Source organism: Eriocheir sinensis, chromosome 62 (assembly GCF_024679095.1).
Source record: "Eriocheir sinensis breed Jianghai 21 chromosome 62, ASM2467909v1, whole genome shotgun sequence".
In the NCBI taxonomy this organism is placed as follows: Eukaryota; Metazoa; Arthropoda; class Malacostraca; order Decapoda; family Varunidae; genus Eriocheir; species Eriocheir sinensis.
In genome coordinates this window covers 6,453,226-6,471,729 of record NC_066570.1, presented here as the reverse complement: position 1 = coordinate 6,471,729, position 18,504 = coordinate 6,453,226, and the positions used below count along the sequence as shown (strand labels likewise).

The 18,504-nt window shown below is 45.9% G+C and overlaps 1 non-coding gene across 1 annotated transcript; it reads right to left on the bottom strand.

Annotated features, from left to right (window-relative positions):
* Positions 1-17,513: 17,513 nt before the first annotated feature.
* On the bottom strand, positions 17,514-17,585 carry Trnaq-cug (transfer RNA glutamine (anticodon CUG)). The gene has a single exon. It is a non-coding gene; the product is annotated as a tRNA-Gln (tRNA).
* Between the last annotated feature and the right edge of the window lie 919 nt (positions 17,586-18,504).

Below are 18,504 nucleotides of genomic sequence, written 5' to 3'. Positions count from 1 at the left end.
TGTCGACTGGACACCGGTTTCCAGGAATGAAAGACCTTGCTACACTAAATGCGCCCCTTTTCAGAAGTGCTTGGGAGCCTGGATGTGATGTTGACACATTAGCTAAAAATACTGCAAAGAATGTCAAATACCGAGAATAGTTCTGTCCATCAAAACTAAAGAAGAGATCTGCCATTCTGAAGAGAGACTGGGCATATAGAGCATAATCATTGTCCTTTACAGCTCTCACTACATCCAGAATTAACCAAACATGATCAATGTACGACATCCAGAATGTGGCAGTTTTCCCCAAGGCACCTTCTCTGACCTCTTGCTTAAATTCTAAGTATTCATTGATGATTGAGGAGATACCATCATTACTGCATGCTGCTTCAAGGGTTTCACGACTTGGTGATTCAATCAACTCCCTTAAGAGACTTTTTTCTCCATGTGAAGTGCATAGGTCTCCTTTTTCACTTTTTTTGAGGAACTCGGTCATCAAGAGCCGCTCAGGCGCCTTAAGCATTGTCTTGTGACATACCATACTTCTGCTGTAGTTCTTCCCATTCATCACTCCTTGCATAGAGCCAGATGTGAGGAGACCACCTTCTATAAATATATCATCCAACCCACTACCACTCATCTTCTTGCCAAGCATCCTGAGGTAGCCACAAACAATGTGAAATGATCCCATCATGACAATATGCTTGCTGTAACGAGATGGATCACTCCATATAATGGGATAAGCCTTCATGCAGACACCTAGGTCGAATGTAGTGATGACATATTCCTGACCAACCTCCCTTGTTGCTGCTTCAGAGTTGAGGAGACACTGTAGAACTGTCTTGTAGTCTGTAATAGGATGGTTAATTACAGGATAGTAGTCAACTGTGGTTGTCTGTTGTGGAAATTCACCGGTGAGGGATACAAAACCAGCCCAGCTTGAAACCTCTTGATCAACGTTGCTGCTTATCCATCTGCTGAACAACCACAGTACATTCTTCCTGGAGGCTTGCTGTACAGCATCAGGTCCTGTAAAGAAATTATGATTTTTACACTTGCATATATGGATGGCATTATAAAAGAAATATAGGGGAGAGCAGTGGATGTCAAAATGCTCGTAGTGAGAGAGGATAATGAGTGGAAGCTACTTACCTGATGGACATGTCCATTCCGTAATGGTGAAGGAAGGGCTTCTTCGCTTGGTGATATAGCACTCTGGCATCTCACTACTGCTAAAACTTATGTCCAACGACCTCTGTTTTGTTCGCTGGAGGGATGATCGTTCTCTGGTTTCAGCTGAGATATCACCTTGGTCACCGACTTCTTGTAGCATTATCCCATGTGCAGTGTGGACCGAGCCAGCCGTTGTAAATTGATCGAAGTTGTCAAAGTCACTATGGAACAGAGAATTCTCGGGTGGATTAGTAACTATCTGATTTGTCAGCAGATAGGAAGATTTTTCTACCATTATTGCAAGCGCGGTTTCTAGTTCTGCTGAAAAAGAATAATTCTCACAGTGTCCCAATCGACTGATCAACGTTATGAGCTCACTGCTTCGAAACATGTGACGTAAGGTCATACACAGAAGAATGTGCTTGGGCAGTTTCCACTGGCCTCTAGTAGCAGCACGGCATAGGTCTTGGCCCAGGGACTGGACTAAACGGCTGTTTTTTGCAGTAAGTGGACTTGTCACATCACCTGTTATAAGAGTGAAAATGAACTTCTCTAAATCTCTTGGAAGTACATCATCTTGATGTTCTAAATCTTTGGCAGTTGGGGGCCATACTGTTGATCCAGACTCCTTGAATTTCTGAATTATATTCGCATGCAATTGGAGTGCAGCATCATTGATTTTCTCTGTACTGCTCAGTTCATACAATTTTTGAGCAAAAGTATCCAGTCTTGATGAGGATGCATACACAACACTTGAGTTAAATTTTGTACCTCCAAGCTGCAAAAACGATAACTGTTTTCCATAGCATTTCATGATTTTTGCCATTAAGTTTTCAAACCGGTATCTAGGATTAGCAAATGGAGTTCCTTCTAGTGCAGCAGTATATTCCACTTTGAGGTCTTTGAGAAGCACTAAATCTTGTCTGTTTATTATTTTGTCTTCTATTATAGCACACACTTTATGGAAGGCATTTTGATGGGTCAATTCCATTTCAGTTTGTTGCGATACATTACTTTCATCTGTGCTAAGCCAAAGTGTCTTTCGAGTATAATTTTTGCGACAGCTTGGATGGTACTGAGCTTCACAGGCAAACAAGTCAAAACCTTTAATCTTCTTCAATAGTAAATAGTCATTTTCTGATTCTGCTGTTTTAAGAACTGTTTCTCCTCCCCCAAATTCAAACTTTGCCAGTGGTTCTGTTGTCCAGGCACCTTTCCTTTTCACTTTGCATCTTCCTTTTTTATCGCAAAATATACACTCAGCAGGAAAAATAATTCCTACATTTGATGTTTTCCTGTGTAACCTGGATGTTGAAGGAATTTCATCATGTTTCAGGCGATTCAAGTTGCCAGTAAAGAATTGATAGCAGTCCCGATGATATCCCAATGCTTCTTTCTCTGAATAGGAAATGGGAATTTGTAAGCATATTTCCGACATTCTGTATGGTGATCCCTCGGGTTGCATCATCCTCCGTCTGCGTATGTCCTGAAGTTTGTTGAAACTTTCTTCTGAAAGTTGTGTAACTTTAGTGCAAGTGCTTTTGAAAAGTGTATTATGCACTTTGGCAATACATCATTGCTTTCCATCATAGTTTCTAAACTACGATCACCACCACCATCCCCAACTTCCCCTTTCATTTTTTTCCTGGGGTTATTCATGCTTCTAGGCCAAACATGCACATGCAGTTACAACCAATACCTGAAAAGAAAAGTAGTACATTAGCTTACGTAGCTTCTGTAAATTTTAAAAGTAACTTACATGTATTAATTGCTTGAAAGCAAAGTAATGCAATAATAACCCTAGAAAAAGTAATATTAAATGTTATTTTCTGCTCAAATATGTAACAGCACTGCAAATTGTGGACTATTTTACGTCTCTTATGTCATAGAACACTCTGGCTACAAAAAACGTGGTTTTGACCAAAGAAATAGTAATTAAATATCCTCTGTAAGATTTTGGAGTGAGGCGGGTGATTACGTTGAAATTATCGCCGGTAATCAAAGAAAATTGGCCGTAACTTTTATCGATCCCTACGGATATCTGTTAACATTTCATTTTTGTGACCAGAAGTGACTCCTGAACAAAATGAGACCACTCACAGAGGATCCTGGGGGGGGTACAAGTTACCCCCTATGCTGGCTCATGGCCTATTATATTGCTTTTCTTTGTTGTTTTGTGTTTCAGTATGTGGACAGTCCTGTATCCTGTCTCTTTATATTGCTTTTCTTTGTTGTTTTGTATTTCAGTATGTGGACAGTCTTGTATTCTGTCTCTTGATATTGCTTCTCTGTGTTGTTTTGTATAGGGACAGTATGTGGACGGTCTTGTATCCTGTCTCTTGATATTGCTTCTCTGTGTTGTTTTGTATTTCAGTATGTGGACAGTCTTGTATCCTGTCTCTTGATATTGCTTTTCTTTGTTGTTTTGTATTTCAGTATGTGGACAGTCTTGTATCCTGTCTCTTTATATTGCTTTTCTTCGTTGCTTTATATTATAGGAACAGGATGTGGTGAGTCCTGTATCCTCTTCTTTAACACTTTTTCTGTGTCTTTTTCCTTGCCATTGTAAAAGGAGTATGTTGCCAATCTTGTATCATCATTTATAATACAACTTTTCTGTCTTCCTTCTGACCTTTATAGGGACAGTATGTAGGAAGCCTCACTCCTCTCCTTTTATAAATTCTTGTTCTGTCTTTCGTCCAGTCTTTATATTGACATCCCGCAAGCCTCATTTCTCTCTTTGTATATCCTTTTTCCGTGTTTCTTCTTTTCTTTAGGGGTAATAAGCAGCAAGTCGTTTCTGTTGTCCTTGGTCCGTCTCATATTTTAACCCAGAACAACAAAACAAACGCTGCACTCACGACTTTCCTCGCTCGTTTGTCTCGCTTCAACACAACTCAAGGACATAATTATCCCTTCTCTTTTCATCTTTCTCTTTCTGTCTTCACTGTTATGGTTCTCTGCCTCGAATTTGTGAACTTAGGAGGATGAACAGATGGAAGATAGCAAATTGAGGAGGAAAACGATGAAACACGTGGAGATATGAGTTGGAAAAATAGGAGAAACAACTTGATGAAAAATTAGAGATGAACTAAATTACTAATCAAAAGGAAAAGCGGATGAAGTTACAGAGAGATGATGAATGTATAAATTAATTGCTAAATGAAGAAATAGTAAGATAGATAGTAAAAAGGCATGTGTAAGTTTATTTTTTTCTTTTTGGTATGTTTTTTTTTATGTATTTTGTGGTCATTTTACCAACTCATGTTACCTTGACGAAGCTTTCTCATTACCTGTATCTGTGTTTTATTTTTTATGTGTGTGTGTGTGTGTGTGTGTGTGTGTGTGTGTGTGTAATAATAATAAATAATAATAATAATAAACGGTTTATTTCATGAAGTGTGTGTGTGTGTGTGTGTGTGTGTGTGTTTGGTTTGCAGGTCACAGAGTTCACGTTGAGGGGTTCGAAGGGGGGGAGTGGGAGGGGGAGGGGAGGGTACCTGAGTCACCGTCCTCCTACCCTCCCCCTCTCCCAATTAAGATGACATGCAGAGAGAGAGAGAGAGAGAGAGAGAGAGAGAGAGAGAGAGAGAGAGAGAGAGAGAGAGAGAGAGAGAGAGAGAGAGAGAGAGAGAGAGAGAGAGAGAGAGAGAGAGAATTTACTGTTGTTGCTGTTGTTGTTGTTGTTCATGCTGTTGTAACTTTAGCTCTGTGCAACCATCACCACCATCCCATCACAACCACCACAACCTTACCCCCTCCATCACCACCATCCCATCACTACCACCACCACCACCACTACCACCACCACCAATACTTCCCACCTCCATCACCACCATCCCATCACTACCACCACCACACCACTACCACCACCACCACCACCACCACCAACACACCCCCTCTTCCATCACCACCATCCCATCACCACCACCACCACCAATAATACTCCCCCTCTTCCATCACCACCATCCCATCACCACCACCACCACCACCAGGTCCATTAGCAATGCAGCGGGAACCTCTGCACCACGGCTTCCCTCACCTTTCCTTCCTTTCCTCCGCACTTTTTCCTTCCCTCTCGCTCCCTCCCTCCCTCCGGCGTGCATACAGACCTGGGATGACGAGCGGCGCTGAAAAGAAGGCTGGGAATGTAAAAAAGGGAAAAAGGTGAAGGGATAAAGGGCGGACAGACAAAAGGGCGGAGGAACAGAAGGAGAAAAGGGGGAGCGGGAGAGGGCGAGTGAGTGAGTGAGAGGAGATAAGTGTAGCAAGAGAAGCTGTAGCGTGATATGATCTGAGGCGAGGAGCTTTGTGTGGTGTGTGTGTGTGTGTGTGTGTGTGTGTATGTGTGTGTGTGTGTGTGTGAGCGAGAGGTCCGGCAACATACACAGGTACAATTTGATGCATATGTGTTTACGAAGTTATAATATGTATTTCTATCATTTGTGTTTATTTTTTATTTATTCTTTCGTTAAAATACAAATGCTTCACTGATTTTTTTTCTCGCTTTTTTCATTCTCTGATTCTTTATTTCCTTCATTTTTCTTCATTTCTTCAACTCTTTCTTCCTTTCATTATTTCCTTCTGTGTTGATTCCTGTTAATTCTTTAGTTCATTATTTCCTTCTTTTATTTTTTCTTTTATTTTTTTTCATAATGCAGTTCTTTATTACATACTTTCCCTCATCATTTCTTTATTTCTTTTCCTCCTTTTTCACATGTATGCTCTACAGAAAACAAAACACACACACACACACACACACACACACACACACGCACACACACACACACACACACACACACACACACACACACACACACACACACACACACACACATCATTGTCACGTAATTAACTCTTCTGACCGCGACATCCTGAGAGAGAGAGAGAGAGAGAGAGAGAGAGAGAGAGAGAGAGAGAGAGAGAGAGAGAGAGAGAGAGAGAGAGAGAGAGAGAGAGAATGCAAGGGATAAAGACAAAAAAAAAGTCATAAATCTGTTACGAAGCAGGTGATGGTGATGAAGGTGGTGGTGGTGGTGGTGGTGGTGATGAAGGTGGTGGTGAAGGTGGTGGTGGTGGTGGTGCATCGCATAGCCACCACACAATGCATTTGGCAAGTCTTTCATACACCGAGGACTGGAGGGAGGGAGGGAGAAAAGGAAAGGTAAAGGAGGGGAAAAAAGAAACATCGGAAGAAAGGGGAAGGAGGAAAAAAAAAAGGACCTATGCACGGAAGGCTGGGAAAACTGACCTGTATGTGTATGTGTGTGTGTGTGTGTGTGTGTGTGTGTGTGTGTGTGTGTGTGTGTGTGTGTGCAGGTAAAAACAGAGGTGACATTGAGGTGACAAAAGGCGCCACTGCATACCTGGGCGGCGGCGAGGGAGACTAAGGACGAATTAAGGATGTGTGTGTGTGTGTGTGTGTGTGTGTGTGTGTGTGTGTGTGTGTGTGTGTGTGTGTGTGTTTTGTTTTCCGTAGAGCATACAAATGAAAAAAGGAAGAAAATAAATAAAGAAATGATGAAGGAAAGTAATAAGGAACTGCATTATGAAAAAGAATAAAATAAAAAATAAACGAAGGAAATAATGAACTAAACAATTAACAGGAATCAACAAAGAAGGAAATAATGAAAGAAAGAAAGAGTTAAAAAAATGAAGAAAAATGAAGTAAAGAATCAAAAGAATGAAAAAAGCGAAAATAAAATCAAGGAGCATTTTCTTTATTTTCACGAAGGAGTAAAAATAAGGAAAATAAAACACACACAAAATATAGAAACACATATAACTTCGTAAACACATATGCAGTAATTTGTACCTGTGTGTGTTACTGGGCGCCACACACACACACACACACACACACACACACACACACAAGCAACTCTAGTTTATGTGTCCCCATCCTCGGCACGCACGCATCACAATACACACGAGAATACACAACAACTAACAACACCCGAACAGGTCAATGATAAATAATGGAACAGCTCAATTACAAGTACCCGAACAACTCAAGAACCGAACGAAATAACTGGAAAGGAAACAGAAACTGGAACATCAAAGAATTCATGACCAGCGGAGGTATATCACCCAGGCTGTCTCTCCCTCATCATAACATCGAACAATTTAGGAAAGTTTGCGCTGAGGAGAAATAAGAACATAGTGTAATATATAGAGGAGAGTATGTGAAAAAAAAAAACATGCATCATAACATAGAACAATTTAGGAAAGTTTGCACTGAGGAGAAATAAGAACAGAGTGTTATATATAGAGGAGAAAATGGGTAAAAAATAAATAAATAAATAAATAAAGCATGCGGCACAGTATATAGGAGAGCGGGTTATAAAGAACTGGGTCTCTCGGACAGCTCTGGCAAATTATCGTACTCAGCCTACTGCATTTTCGTAGTTTGTGACCGATAGCTATAGCAAAAAAGAACAAAAAAACATTAATATTTAAGAGTTTTTACGATGACTTATATTTCCTATCGTTATTTGCGTGGTTTTGATAGTCTTGGAGCCTAAAAAATTATAAATGCAGTGTTCAGAGTACGATAATTTGAGATAACTATAGCAAAAAAAGAACAAAAAAACATCAATAGTTAAGAGTTTCTACGATGACTAATTTCCTATCATTATTTACGTGGATGTGACAGTCTTGGAGCCTAAAAAATGATAAATGCAGTGTTCAGAGTACGATAATTTGACAACGCTGGTTTCGGAAGCTTCCAAGTGTAGGTCAACTATAGTCCGTTCACTTAAGTCTGCCCCAAGCTGACAACATAACCCCAAGCGTTTTCGTAAGCACAGTGCAGATTAGCGGAAAGTGTTGCGTGAGATAAACACAAACAGAAGCTAACCCCTTGGCTTCGGATTTCCTTCAAGAATACATCACCAAGCTACAGGAGTGGAACAAAAAGTGTCTGCTACAACTCAATGAAGAAAATGTAAAGTCCTGCACCTTGGGAGAGGATATCCAGCATACCAACACCACATGGGAAACACTCCACTATCCACCACAGAGGCAGAGAAAGACCTGAGAGTTTATGTTACCATGCTACCAGGGAAAGCCAAATCCGTGCCAATCGCAGCGGACGGGTTAAAGAAAACTTGGAAGCCATAACAGTAGCCAATCAGCACTCAGCTTGCAAACACGCTTAGGTTTGTCAGCTTGGGTCGGACTTTGGTGAACAGACTTTGGTAGCTTGTAGGCTTGTTATATTCTAGTGCATCCTTGTGTGGTATTACCCTTATAACGCTTTTTTTTTAATAGTTTGTGGGTGTAAATGTGGATCGTTTGTATATTATTTTTTTCATCCTTGTGTTTTCTTTTGTGGCATTACGCTCTTATTAATACGATTTTTTTTTATCATTTTTTGCATTAGTTCAGTGTTCATGTTTCACTATGGATCGCTTGTACCTTTATTTTATTTTATTTATTTATTTTTTTTTTTCTATACCCTTGTGTAGTCTAAGCTTGTGACATCATGCTCTTTTAGACGAGTGTACTGTGTTTATTCAGTGGTCATGTGCCTGTGTCGACCGCTTGTAATTTTTTTTTTTTTTTTCATTATTCAGTGTTCATGTGTCACTATGGACCGCTTGTACCTTTTTTTTTTTTTATACCCTTGTGTAGTTTAAGCTTGTGACATCACGCTTGTTAGGACGAGTGTATTGTATTTCTTCAGTGCTCATGTGCCTGTGTCGACCGCTTGTAATCTTTTCCTGTCGTTGTGTATCCTTAACTTGTGACATTACGCTTGTCAAGATGAGTTTATTGGGGTAGTTCAGTGTTGGGGTGTAATGTCGGTAACGCACTCTTTTCACATCAACGCTTTCCTTAGGTCGAAAAGGAGATTAATCGGGTTCTTGGGAGTATTGTTTCAGGTTCACGGTACAGAAGAAGGGTCAGACTACCACCAGGGCCATATAACTACCCCTGGAAATACCCCAAACTCCTACGAAAGCCTTGTCCAATACATGTACTTGGGCGGCGAAGTGTTTAAGAATACGGGCTTAAGTCCTGTGGGGCGGGTGGTTTGATGACACTGGTGGGGTATTTTAACAAGGCTTCTGCTCCATGGGCGGGTAAAAGTACTCGTGAAAGCCCGCTACGTCTTCCGTGTGGCCTTTCAAAATAGCCATAACGAAAGCCTGCATGAGAGAGAGAGAGAGAGAGAGAGAGAGAGAGAGAGAGAGAGAGAGAGAGAGAGAGAGAGAGAGAGAGAGAGAGAGAGAGAGTAATCGACTTGTATACCTAGAAAATAGTCATAACGAAAACCTGCACGAGTGTTTTGAGAGAGAGAGAGAGAGAGAGAGAGAGAGAGAGAGAGAGAGAGAGAGAGAGAGAGAGAGAGAGAGAGAGAGAGAGAGAGAGAGAGAGAGAGAGAGAGAGAGAGAGAGAGAGAGAGAGAGAGAGAGAGAGAGAGAGAGAGAGAGAGAGTAATCGACTTGTATGCCTATTCATTTATACATTATTGCGTATGTATGTATATTTACCAGTTTTGTCAGGTCTTCCATCCCCTCATTCATTCTCATTCATTCTCTAATTATTCACCCATCCATTCATTTAGTCAGTCACTCAGTCAGTCAATCATTCATCATTCATTCATTCATTCATTCATTCATTCATTTTTTTTCATTCTCTAATTATTCATCCATACATTAATTTAGTCAGTCAGTCAATCATTCATTCACTCATTCATTCATTCACTCATTCATTCATTCATACACAGCCATACAGTACGCAGACATACAGTGATATAACCCAATGCATTCTGTCTCCTATAATATGTCCACCACTTCACCATCACCCCACCACCACCATCACAATCACACTTGCACACCTCCTTCCATTGGTGGGGGTGATGGTGAAGAGAAGGGGTGAGAAGGGCGCCAGCAACAAGCCCTGAGTTCCCGTGCGGCGCGGCGAGGTGCGGGGCGGGGCGGAGCGTGAATCACCTGGCTCACGTGCTACAGGTGTGCGTGGCGGCGGGGGAGGAGGAACAGAGGGAGGATGGAGGAGAGTCCGTTCCTTCCTCCTCCTCTTGGTCTCTCACTTTTCTTTTATCATATCGAGTCTTATCTCTCCATATCTCCGCTCAGCGCCAGCCTCAGCCACTCAGATACCCTCACGCACGCACGCACGCACTGACCCACCACCAAGGACGAGCAGGAGCAGGAGTAGGAGGAGGAGAGGGGGAAGTGGGCGTGCGTGTGTTCGTCCTTCGCCCCTCCAAGGCTGATCAGCCATTGTGGCGGGCGGCGGCCAATACCGAGGCGGCGTTGGCGTGACGTCATAGATTAGCGGCGGTGGCAGCCAATGACGGGGCGCCGCTGGGATCCATATACGGCATTAAGGCGAGGCGTTGCGTGCTGATCCGCGTAGGGCCGTGTGCGTGAATATCGCCGAGTGTTTGTTCTCGTCGTGCACCCCAACACAGGCACACCGAGGGGCGCCGCTAAGCAGAGCCACACAAACACCTCACCCTTCCGCCCCGAGCCCCCGCGCCTAGACACCGAGGGTCAGGGCACGGGAGGTCAAAGTTCGCAGTCCTCGCACATCTGTCAGCACCGAGGACGGTCTCTCGTGCCACGGATTATCCGACACTGCGGCTAAACCCCAGGGCCGCCAGCGGAGCCACATAACGCGGGGTGCTGCGCCGCGCCGCCACCACATACGCACGGGACACGCTGACGCCTGGCGTATGCGGGGCTGCGGGGCGGGGCGGGGCAGGGAGGCACGCGAAGGGAGCTCGATGTCTCCTCATACTGGCGCCACGATCTTGGGGTTTTGAGGAGACTGACGGGGCTGTGGGGTGCGGGGAAGGTTGTGGGGGTGGGGTAGAGTGTGAGGGAGTGGTGGGGAGGAGTGGTGGGGGTGTTTAAAGGGTGGGTGGAGTGAAGGAAGGTGGAGGAAGGTAGGAGGGTGGAAAGGTGGATGGGGATATGCAGTGTTGGGTAAGTTGTTGGGAGAGGAGGATGTGGTGGGGGTGTTGGGGAGAGGTGGGGAGATGTATTTGGGGTGACTGAAGTGCTAAAGTGTGTGTGGGGTGAAGGTAGGATGACGGGGTGGACAGGTACATGGGGAGATACAGTGCTGGGGGCTAGTTGCAGGAGTGTGTAAGGGAGGGGGAGGGTGCAGGGATGTGTTGGGGGAGTGGTGGGATGGTGTGATGGGGAGGACAGGTGTGTGTTGGGTGAAGGTAGGAATAGGGGGTGGACAGGGGTGTGGGGAGATGCAGTGCGGTATGTTGTTGGGTTTAGTGGAGGGGGAGAATGTGGAGGGGTGTGTGGAAGTGAGGTAGGGGTCTTTACAGGGTGTGTGGAGTAAAAGTATGAGTGGAGGGGGTGGACAGGTGGATGGGGAGAGGGAGGGGGGGAATGTGATGGGGAGTTAGGGAGTGGTGGGGAGGTTTAGGAGGTGATTAAAGAGTTCATGAAGTGTTGGTGGAGTGACGTGGTGGAGGAGTGGATAAAGATATGCAATAGGTGTGTATGGTGAAGGTTATGGTGGTGTGGAGAGGTGGAGTTGGTGGGGTATGTACAAAGTGACTGAACGGGGAGGTGGTGGAGTGGGTGGTTGTGGTGGTAGGTGGTGAAAAAGTGGTTGTGTGGTAGTGTTGACTGGAGGTGGAATGAATAAAGGGGAGGCAAGGTGACAAAAGGGGGGGGGGGGGGGGTTGTGGTGGAAGTGTTGAAATGGGGGGGTTATGGAGTGGAGGCAAAGTATAGAAGGGTGGACCACAGTTTCTCTCTCTCTCTCTCTCTCTCTCTCTCTCTCTCTCTCTCTCTCTCTCTCTCTCTCTCTCTCTCTCTCTCTCTCTCTCTCTCTCTCACAGACACACACACACACACACATATATAAGGTGAAATAAAATACATATATGTCATTCAGCTTTCAAGGAGCATTATGCATTTAAGATTTTCTCTGCTGTCCTCTCTCTTCTCCCCTTAGTCCCTCACCTCTCTCATCTCTGCCCTCCCTCACCTCTCTCATCTCTGCCCTCCCTCACCTCTCTCATCTCTGCCCTCCCTCACCTCTCTCATCTCTGCCCTCCCTCACCTCTCTCATCTCTGCCCTCCCTCACCTCTCTCATCTTTTGTTCCCTCAATTCGCTAAACGGCTGTAAAACTCCTCCCGTTGAGCGGCAAATGCGCCCTACACTAGCGAGGAAAAACCATGCCGCTAACATATCGTTCGATAGGTGTACTCTCCATGAGTCAAAGGCACAAATTAAGAGCTATAAAGATCACTAACAATGCCGTGAAGGGCGAGCACACCTGCCACTTGGACACCCACCAGTTGAGAAAGTCAGAGCTCGCCCGTGAAGACCTTCTAGGAAACTGAACTTAGTGGCCGCACCAGCACATTACCTGCCGTCTTTGCTTCAACTTGACGGACAAACCCGTTGGTCCTGGGGCTGCACATGACCCACTCTGCCCAGGCTCCATTGATTGCCTGAAGCTGTTTCATTTGCAATGGTCACCAGGTCTCCCTTCTTGAGGTCTTTCCGTGGCTCGAGTTGACCCGCCTGCTGACGCCAACGTTTCCAATACTATAGTTTGCGAGGAAGTGCACGTGTTTCCCCCAGTAGCGGTAATGTTCCTCGGGTTGTGGCCCTCCCAGCGATGGCTGCCGTGTGTCCCAGGTCGCAGGGTGTTCCTCTCCTTCATGAACACCTCGACTATGGCCATGGCATTCCTGTTCAAAGGTGTGGCCACGAATCAGGATCCAATTTCACACGCTTGTTCCTGTCGTCTGGGTTGTAGTGTGCCACGATCATCCTCGCCTCTCCTCCTCGCTTCCCGGGCCCGTGCAGCCATCTGGAGTGTGGCTGTGTCTTGCAGTGTGGTTGCGACCAAGACAGCTGTAACAGACTTTAGCATTCGTTGCCGCCTTCCAACGCTCTACAACGCTCAGGTTTTGGAAGTCCCAACATTGGTAGAGTAGATGAAGATCGTCATACACAACACACGGGGCCTGCTTCTTCTTGCTCCCGGGTGACCAGCCTGGTGTGGAGACGAGCCCGAAAGTTTTCCCTCTCATGACTGTGCCTCGGCTACTATGGGCGGCGTTCGTGTCATTTTTGTCTGTGCACTTACTCTCCTCGCTGACTCTTAGCGTTCGCAAGTACTCCTCCAATTGGAAGATAAACCATTCAATCCCTAGCCTCGTGTCGTACTTCCTCTTAAATTTGTGTAGTTTGTTTTCATATATCTCTCGTAGTTGTCCAGTCAGTCGCTCAGCTAAGACCATGATGACTCCAAAGTTGTCCAGGTCAATCGGGCGACCCGCGGTGTCCAGATATATCACGGTTATCTTCGACTCGGTTATGAATGCCTGGAGCCCCTTTGTGTCTGTGTCCCTGATCGGCGGCCCGTCCAGTAGGTCACGTATTGCCTCGTCCATTTCATCCTGGGCGCTCCCGAGCCGCTCCTGCAGCATGTTGACGGCCTCCTTGTATCCCGTTTCCGGGTCCAGTTGTGTGTGGCTGATCACTGCCTCCTTCAGGTCACCAGTACCTGTACACGCAGTTATCAGCATCTCCAGTTTCTCCTAGGGATCAATCTTATTATCTTCTAAATAGCCATTAAATCCTCGCATGAAAATGTCTAATTTCCTTCTCGATTCTCCTGTAAACGTAGGCATGGCTGGCTTTGGCCTCTGAATAGCGGCGAGTACTTGCTGCACACTCTTCTCCAACACCTCCGCTGCGAAGTCACCAGACGTTGTCGACGTTCCTGCCATTGGCCCTGGCGAGGGCCTCTCCACCGAATCTGTCTCCCCTCTCTGACCACTCCCCGACGTCATGGCGTGCTGCCGAGGCTCGGATGATGTCACCACTCGAGGTGCGCTTTGTGGGTTCATGTCTGTTGCACACTGTTTCCGTTGACTGTGGCCCGCAGTCCTTTGATCGCACCTCTGCGTCAGTCAGACCTTTTTGTAGCCGTATCGTCAGTAGGTCCTCCACGCTGGCGATTGCTTTGGACAGCCTTGCGCACACGGCGTCTGTCACCCTCTCCTTTCTGTACAGCGCCTCGCTGGGGTCATCAGGTAGCTCTGTATCACTTTCAGTATCAATGTCTATTCGGCATTGCGTTTCGTCTCCGGAATACCCTCGGGATCCTCCGTGTTTTCCCTTATAACAACCATACACAATCGGCAGCTGCGGCAATTCAGCAGCTGCTTATGTCCCTGTGACGATAGTGCAACTGTTTACTCTTTTAACCAATCAACACTACCACCGGCCACTCGTCTCCATTTCGTAGAATGCCTTTTCAATATACGTAACGACAAAATGATAATAATAAATGCTGACTCGTTACGATCACAACACACTCGTTTGACGATTACCTCGTAGAAGTATGGTCAGCGCCACTAAAGGCGTTCACTGCCACCACTGATTCACCGTCGTGACTTCATACAAGCACCACACCACTGCCACTATAAACGTTCCGTCAGCAACACAACACCTGCAGTTACACCAGTCACTCTCATACCACAAGTCAGTCACGGCGAGAAGATCCGCGGGCTACCTGTCCACCCTCAGCAGGCGGCACAGGTGTGGCCACCACCCAGACTTCTTCAGCCGCCGTTGGCACGCCGCCTCGGTGCCACGCTGTCCTGGCTGGCCTCGCGCTGCTCGCCTCCCGCTGGGTTCAACCAAGGTCGTTCCGCCTCGCGCAGATCGCTCGCTCTCACCCGCTGACCAAATGTTTCATCATTACCGCCCGGCGTGGACAGCTGATGGAGAGGGTAGATAAGGAAAAAAAAACCTGTCTGGTGCGATCTGTAATATCATTGATCACTTGAAATACACACTGCCACACCACAAACATCATCTACCTTAATCATTCCCATCTAGTGCTTGGGCAATGTCCTTCTCCGTCCCCACTTTTTATTTTCTTGTCTAGGGGAAGGCCGGCAGGTACCGCCCCCCTCCCTTGTTGTGCATTCATTCCTACCATTGTATCTCTTTAGTTTCATGGTGCTACCTACACATGTATTACTAGTTGTATAATCACACTCTGTCCTGCCTGGGGGTTGGGATGGCATGTTCCTCCCTTCTCCCTTGTTTACCTGCAACAATAAACTATCAATCAATCAATTAATTTAACTCATCATCGTATTCATCCATCAGCGATAACCAGTCGCCATCCGCCTGACGGACGCACATACAAATGGTCGATATAAGGAGTATTCTAACATCAAAGAACACACCCTCAACTGATGTTACTCTTTCGGGGAGTATTGAACACCTCGGAGCCTCTGTCGCTCGTCCGTCCTCCTGCCGAAGGCGAAGTGAGGAGGACACGTCTTCCCGTTACCGATTCCCTTAGCCGTCTGACTCTCCCTTACGCTCCCCGGCCCGTTCAGAGCGAAACTCCCTCCTGAATGGTACTCCTCAGGACACTGGGCAAGGGCGCCTTCATAGGTATCAGGACACCTCTTCTCACGTAATTGACTGCTCTTTCGGCCACCTCTTCGGATTCTTTACAGCGAGTAGCGGGCTTTTTTTTTTATTGTTTCCTTTTTTGTGTGTGCCCTTGTGCTGTCTCCTTTGCTGTAAAAAAAAAAAAAAAAAAAAAAAATACAAGGAGGCCCGGCCTAATGGATTTTGTTACCTCGAGGGCGAAGCTGTCAAAACTTCCCCGACAATAAATTGGCTCAGCGATACTCGTACATGTGTCCCCGATTCCCTTCTCCTGTTACTTCTCTTACTCCCTTACTCTCGCATCTCTCTACACTCCCTCTCTCTCATCTCTGTTTCCTTACTTCGCCAAATCTCCATGTCTCCGTAACTTAAAAAAAAAAGATACACGGGCGAATGTGAGATTCATTGTCAAAGTTTGGCAGGTGGTAGCTTTGAAAAATGAACTCAACAGGTAAAGGCGCCGCCACTGCTTTCCGGGTATTGAGGTAGTTGAAAATTCCCTGGATGACTGCATACAACTTAAATGGTTTGTCATCCCTTCACAACACCCACTCAGGTGTATTCGTTTCTGTAAGTTTATTTACGCTGTCATACATATAAAATGTTCCTACCTTTCATTAACAGTGTAGCGTGATACGAAATAATAGTAAGAAACAATAATAACTTTTCAAATTAATAGCTATGACAAAAATATTGTAATGTAACACACCAATACATGTCTCCAATCTTAGCAGCAGCTGGCTCCTCCCAACCTTCAGCTCTACAAAGGGCACACGGGCTCGACCTCTGGGTACCAATAACCCTTGGTCTGGGGTTTACTGCGGAGATGAGGCGAGTGTCTCGACTCTTCCGTGGCCAAGGGTTGTCTGTAACTCAGTCACGGACACGTCAGTGACGTCACAGGTGTTTTGAAGCTAGCCTCTCCAGATGGTATTAGTGCCACCAGCCACCTGTTGGTTGCCCCGTGCATAATAACTTTCTGTTGTCAAAGTCATTGATAAAACATTGTAACAAGAAATTCAATATACCTTCCAAGCCTATCGTAACACATGCTAAGGTTTGCTAATGTTACAAATAGAGGTAAATACAAGTAAATACAAGTTGACCGGAAAATGATGGGCTTCTCTGGCACTCCCTCTCATGCTCACTATTCTAGCTGATGCAGCGTTGACCTTATCTGAGTCTTGCTGACTACCAGTTTGGGACGCATGTTATCCCTTTACACTCTCTTCATCAGTGTTACGTCTCTCCCCTCATTCTTAAAGGCAATAATATGAAAAGCCACCTCGACGGCGCCTGCACTTCGTTCAGGTCCAGTTGGGTGATGCGGGAGAACGTTTAGAGAAAGTGTTGCCGTCTGCAGCACACACACACACACACACACACACACACATTCACACACAAACACACACACGCAGATAGATACCAAGTATATTGATCTCCATTCATTGGCATTATACTTGAGTTGTTATTGCCACAGTAGAGGCACGAAATGAATATCAGTCACTCAACCATTCATTCATTTCCACGCGTCATTCCTTTTTTGGCCCTCGGCACGGGCACGCCACACAGGCACAGGTCTGTTCGTACAGCAGGACTGGCATCTTACATTCCCTCTTTGCCACTTTAAGAAAGACTTCACCCATATTTGCCTATTTTATGAAGTTTTAAACACATTTTTGCCCATTTCCTAAGACCTTCGACCGTATTGGTTTATTTTGTTAAGTTTCCCCATCGCTTCTTCACCTGACCCTGGCGTCTTCCCGCCCACTGACCTTCATTTAAGGCAGCGGCCCCCGATCTCACTCCCCATGGCGGCCGTCCATTCCTGGTGGCCGTGGCTGCATCCCCCCACTGCTTGATGGGTCGTGAGCACCCGGGAAGTGGCTGCGACCCACGTAAAAATCTTCGTGAAAACAGTGAGAGGTCCCACCGAGACTCGAACTCGGATTGTTGGATTCAGAGTCCAAAGTGCTAACCATTACACCATGGGACCGTGAAGGTGGAAGCTGAACTGTGGACTGATAACTTGATGTCCACTCATGTGTTGTGCTCAGGTGCTGGAGGGGCTATGAGGAGGCGTGGGTCGTGGGTCCGTGAGTGGTTGTGCCTGCGTTTCTGTGTCCCGTGCACCCCCAGTCACTGCGCGCCGCCTGAGCAGAACACGAGGCTTTCGATTACTTTCCTGAATGATACTTTCGTTCAGTCCAACAGTTCAGGATCACGGGGAAATGTCTATGTGGTTCCCTTCCTCACCCAGCCGTCAGTAATCCCCGGCACTATTAACACTGGACGGTTGGCATAGATTTTGAAGTTATCAGACGCTCAGAGAGAAAGATTGGTAATATAAGACACTTTAACTTCTCACATCAACTATTTCTGTAAGTTAAAGAGGAGGTCAGTCGGGTTCTAATGAGCGTTTCTTTAGGTTCACCAGGGTCATAAAACTATCCCTGGAAATGCCCACAACTCCTACGAAAGCCTTGCCAATTATGTGAACTTGGACGACGAAATGATTTAAAATACGACCCAAAAAGTCTTCTCCCATAGACTTTACTGCTGAAGCCATTTATAAGGGTTCGTGCTGCTAATACCGCGTAATACCTCATATGAAAACCCACTTTGGCTGACATTAAAATTGAACTCTTGATGTCTTGATACGTGAACCCGATTGCATCAGTCCCCCTTGAATATTGACCAGCGTTCACAGTTTTCTATCGGCCAGTCTCCTCACCCGTTTTCTATGGAGGCCACGCAGCGCTCTCCTCCCTCCCTCCCCTCCCAGCCTTCCCTCTCTCCCTTCCTTCCTTTCTCCCTAGTAAGTAAGGGGAAACTGACTCTTTATATCCCTCGGCTTTCCCCTCCTTGGCGGCCGTCCGAGGTTTCCCTGCCCTCGCCGCTTCCGCTCCCCAGGC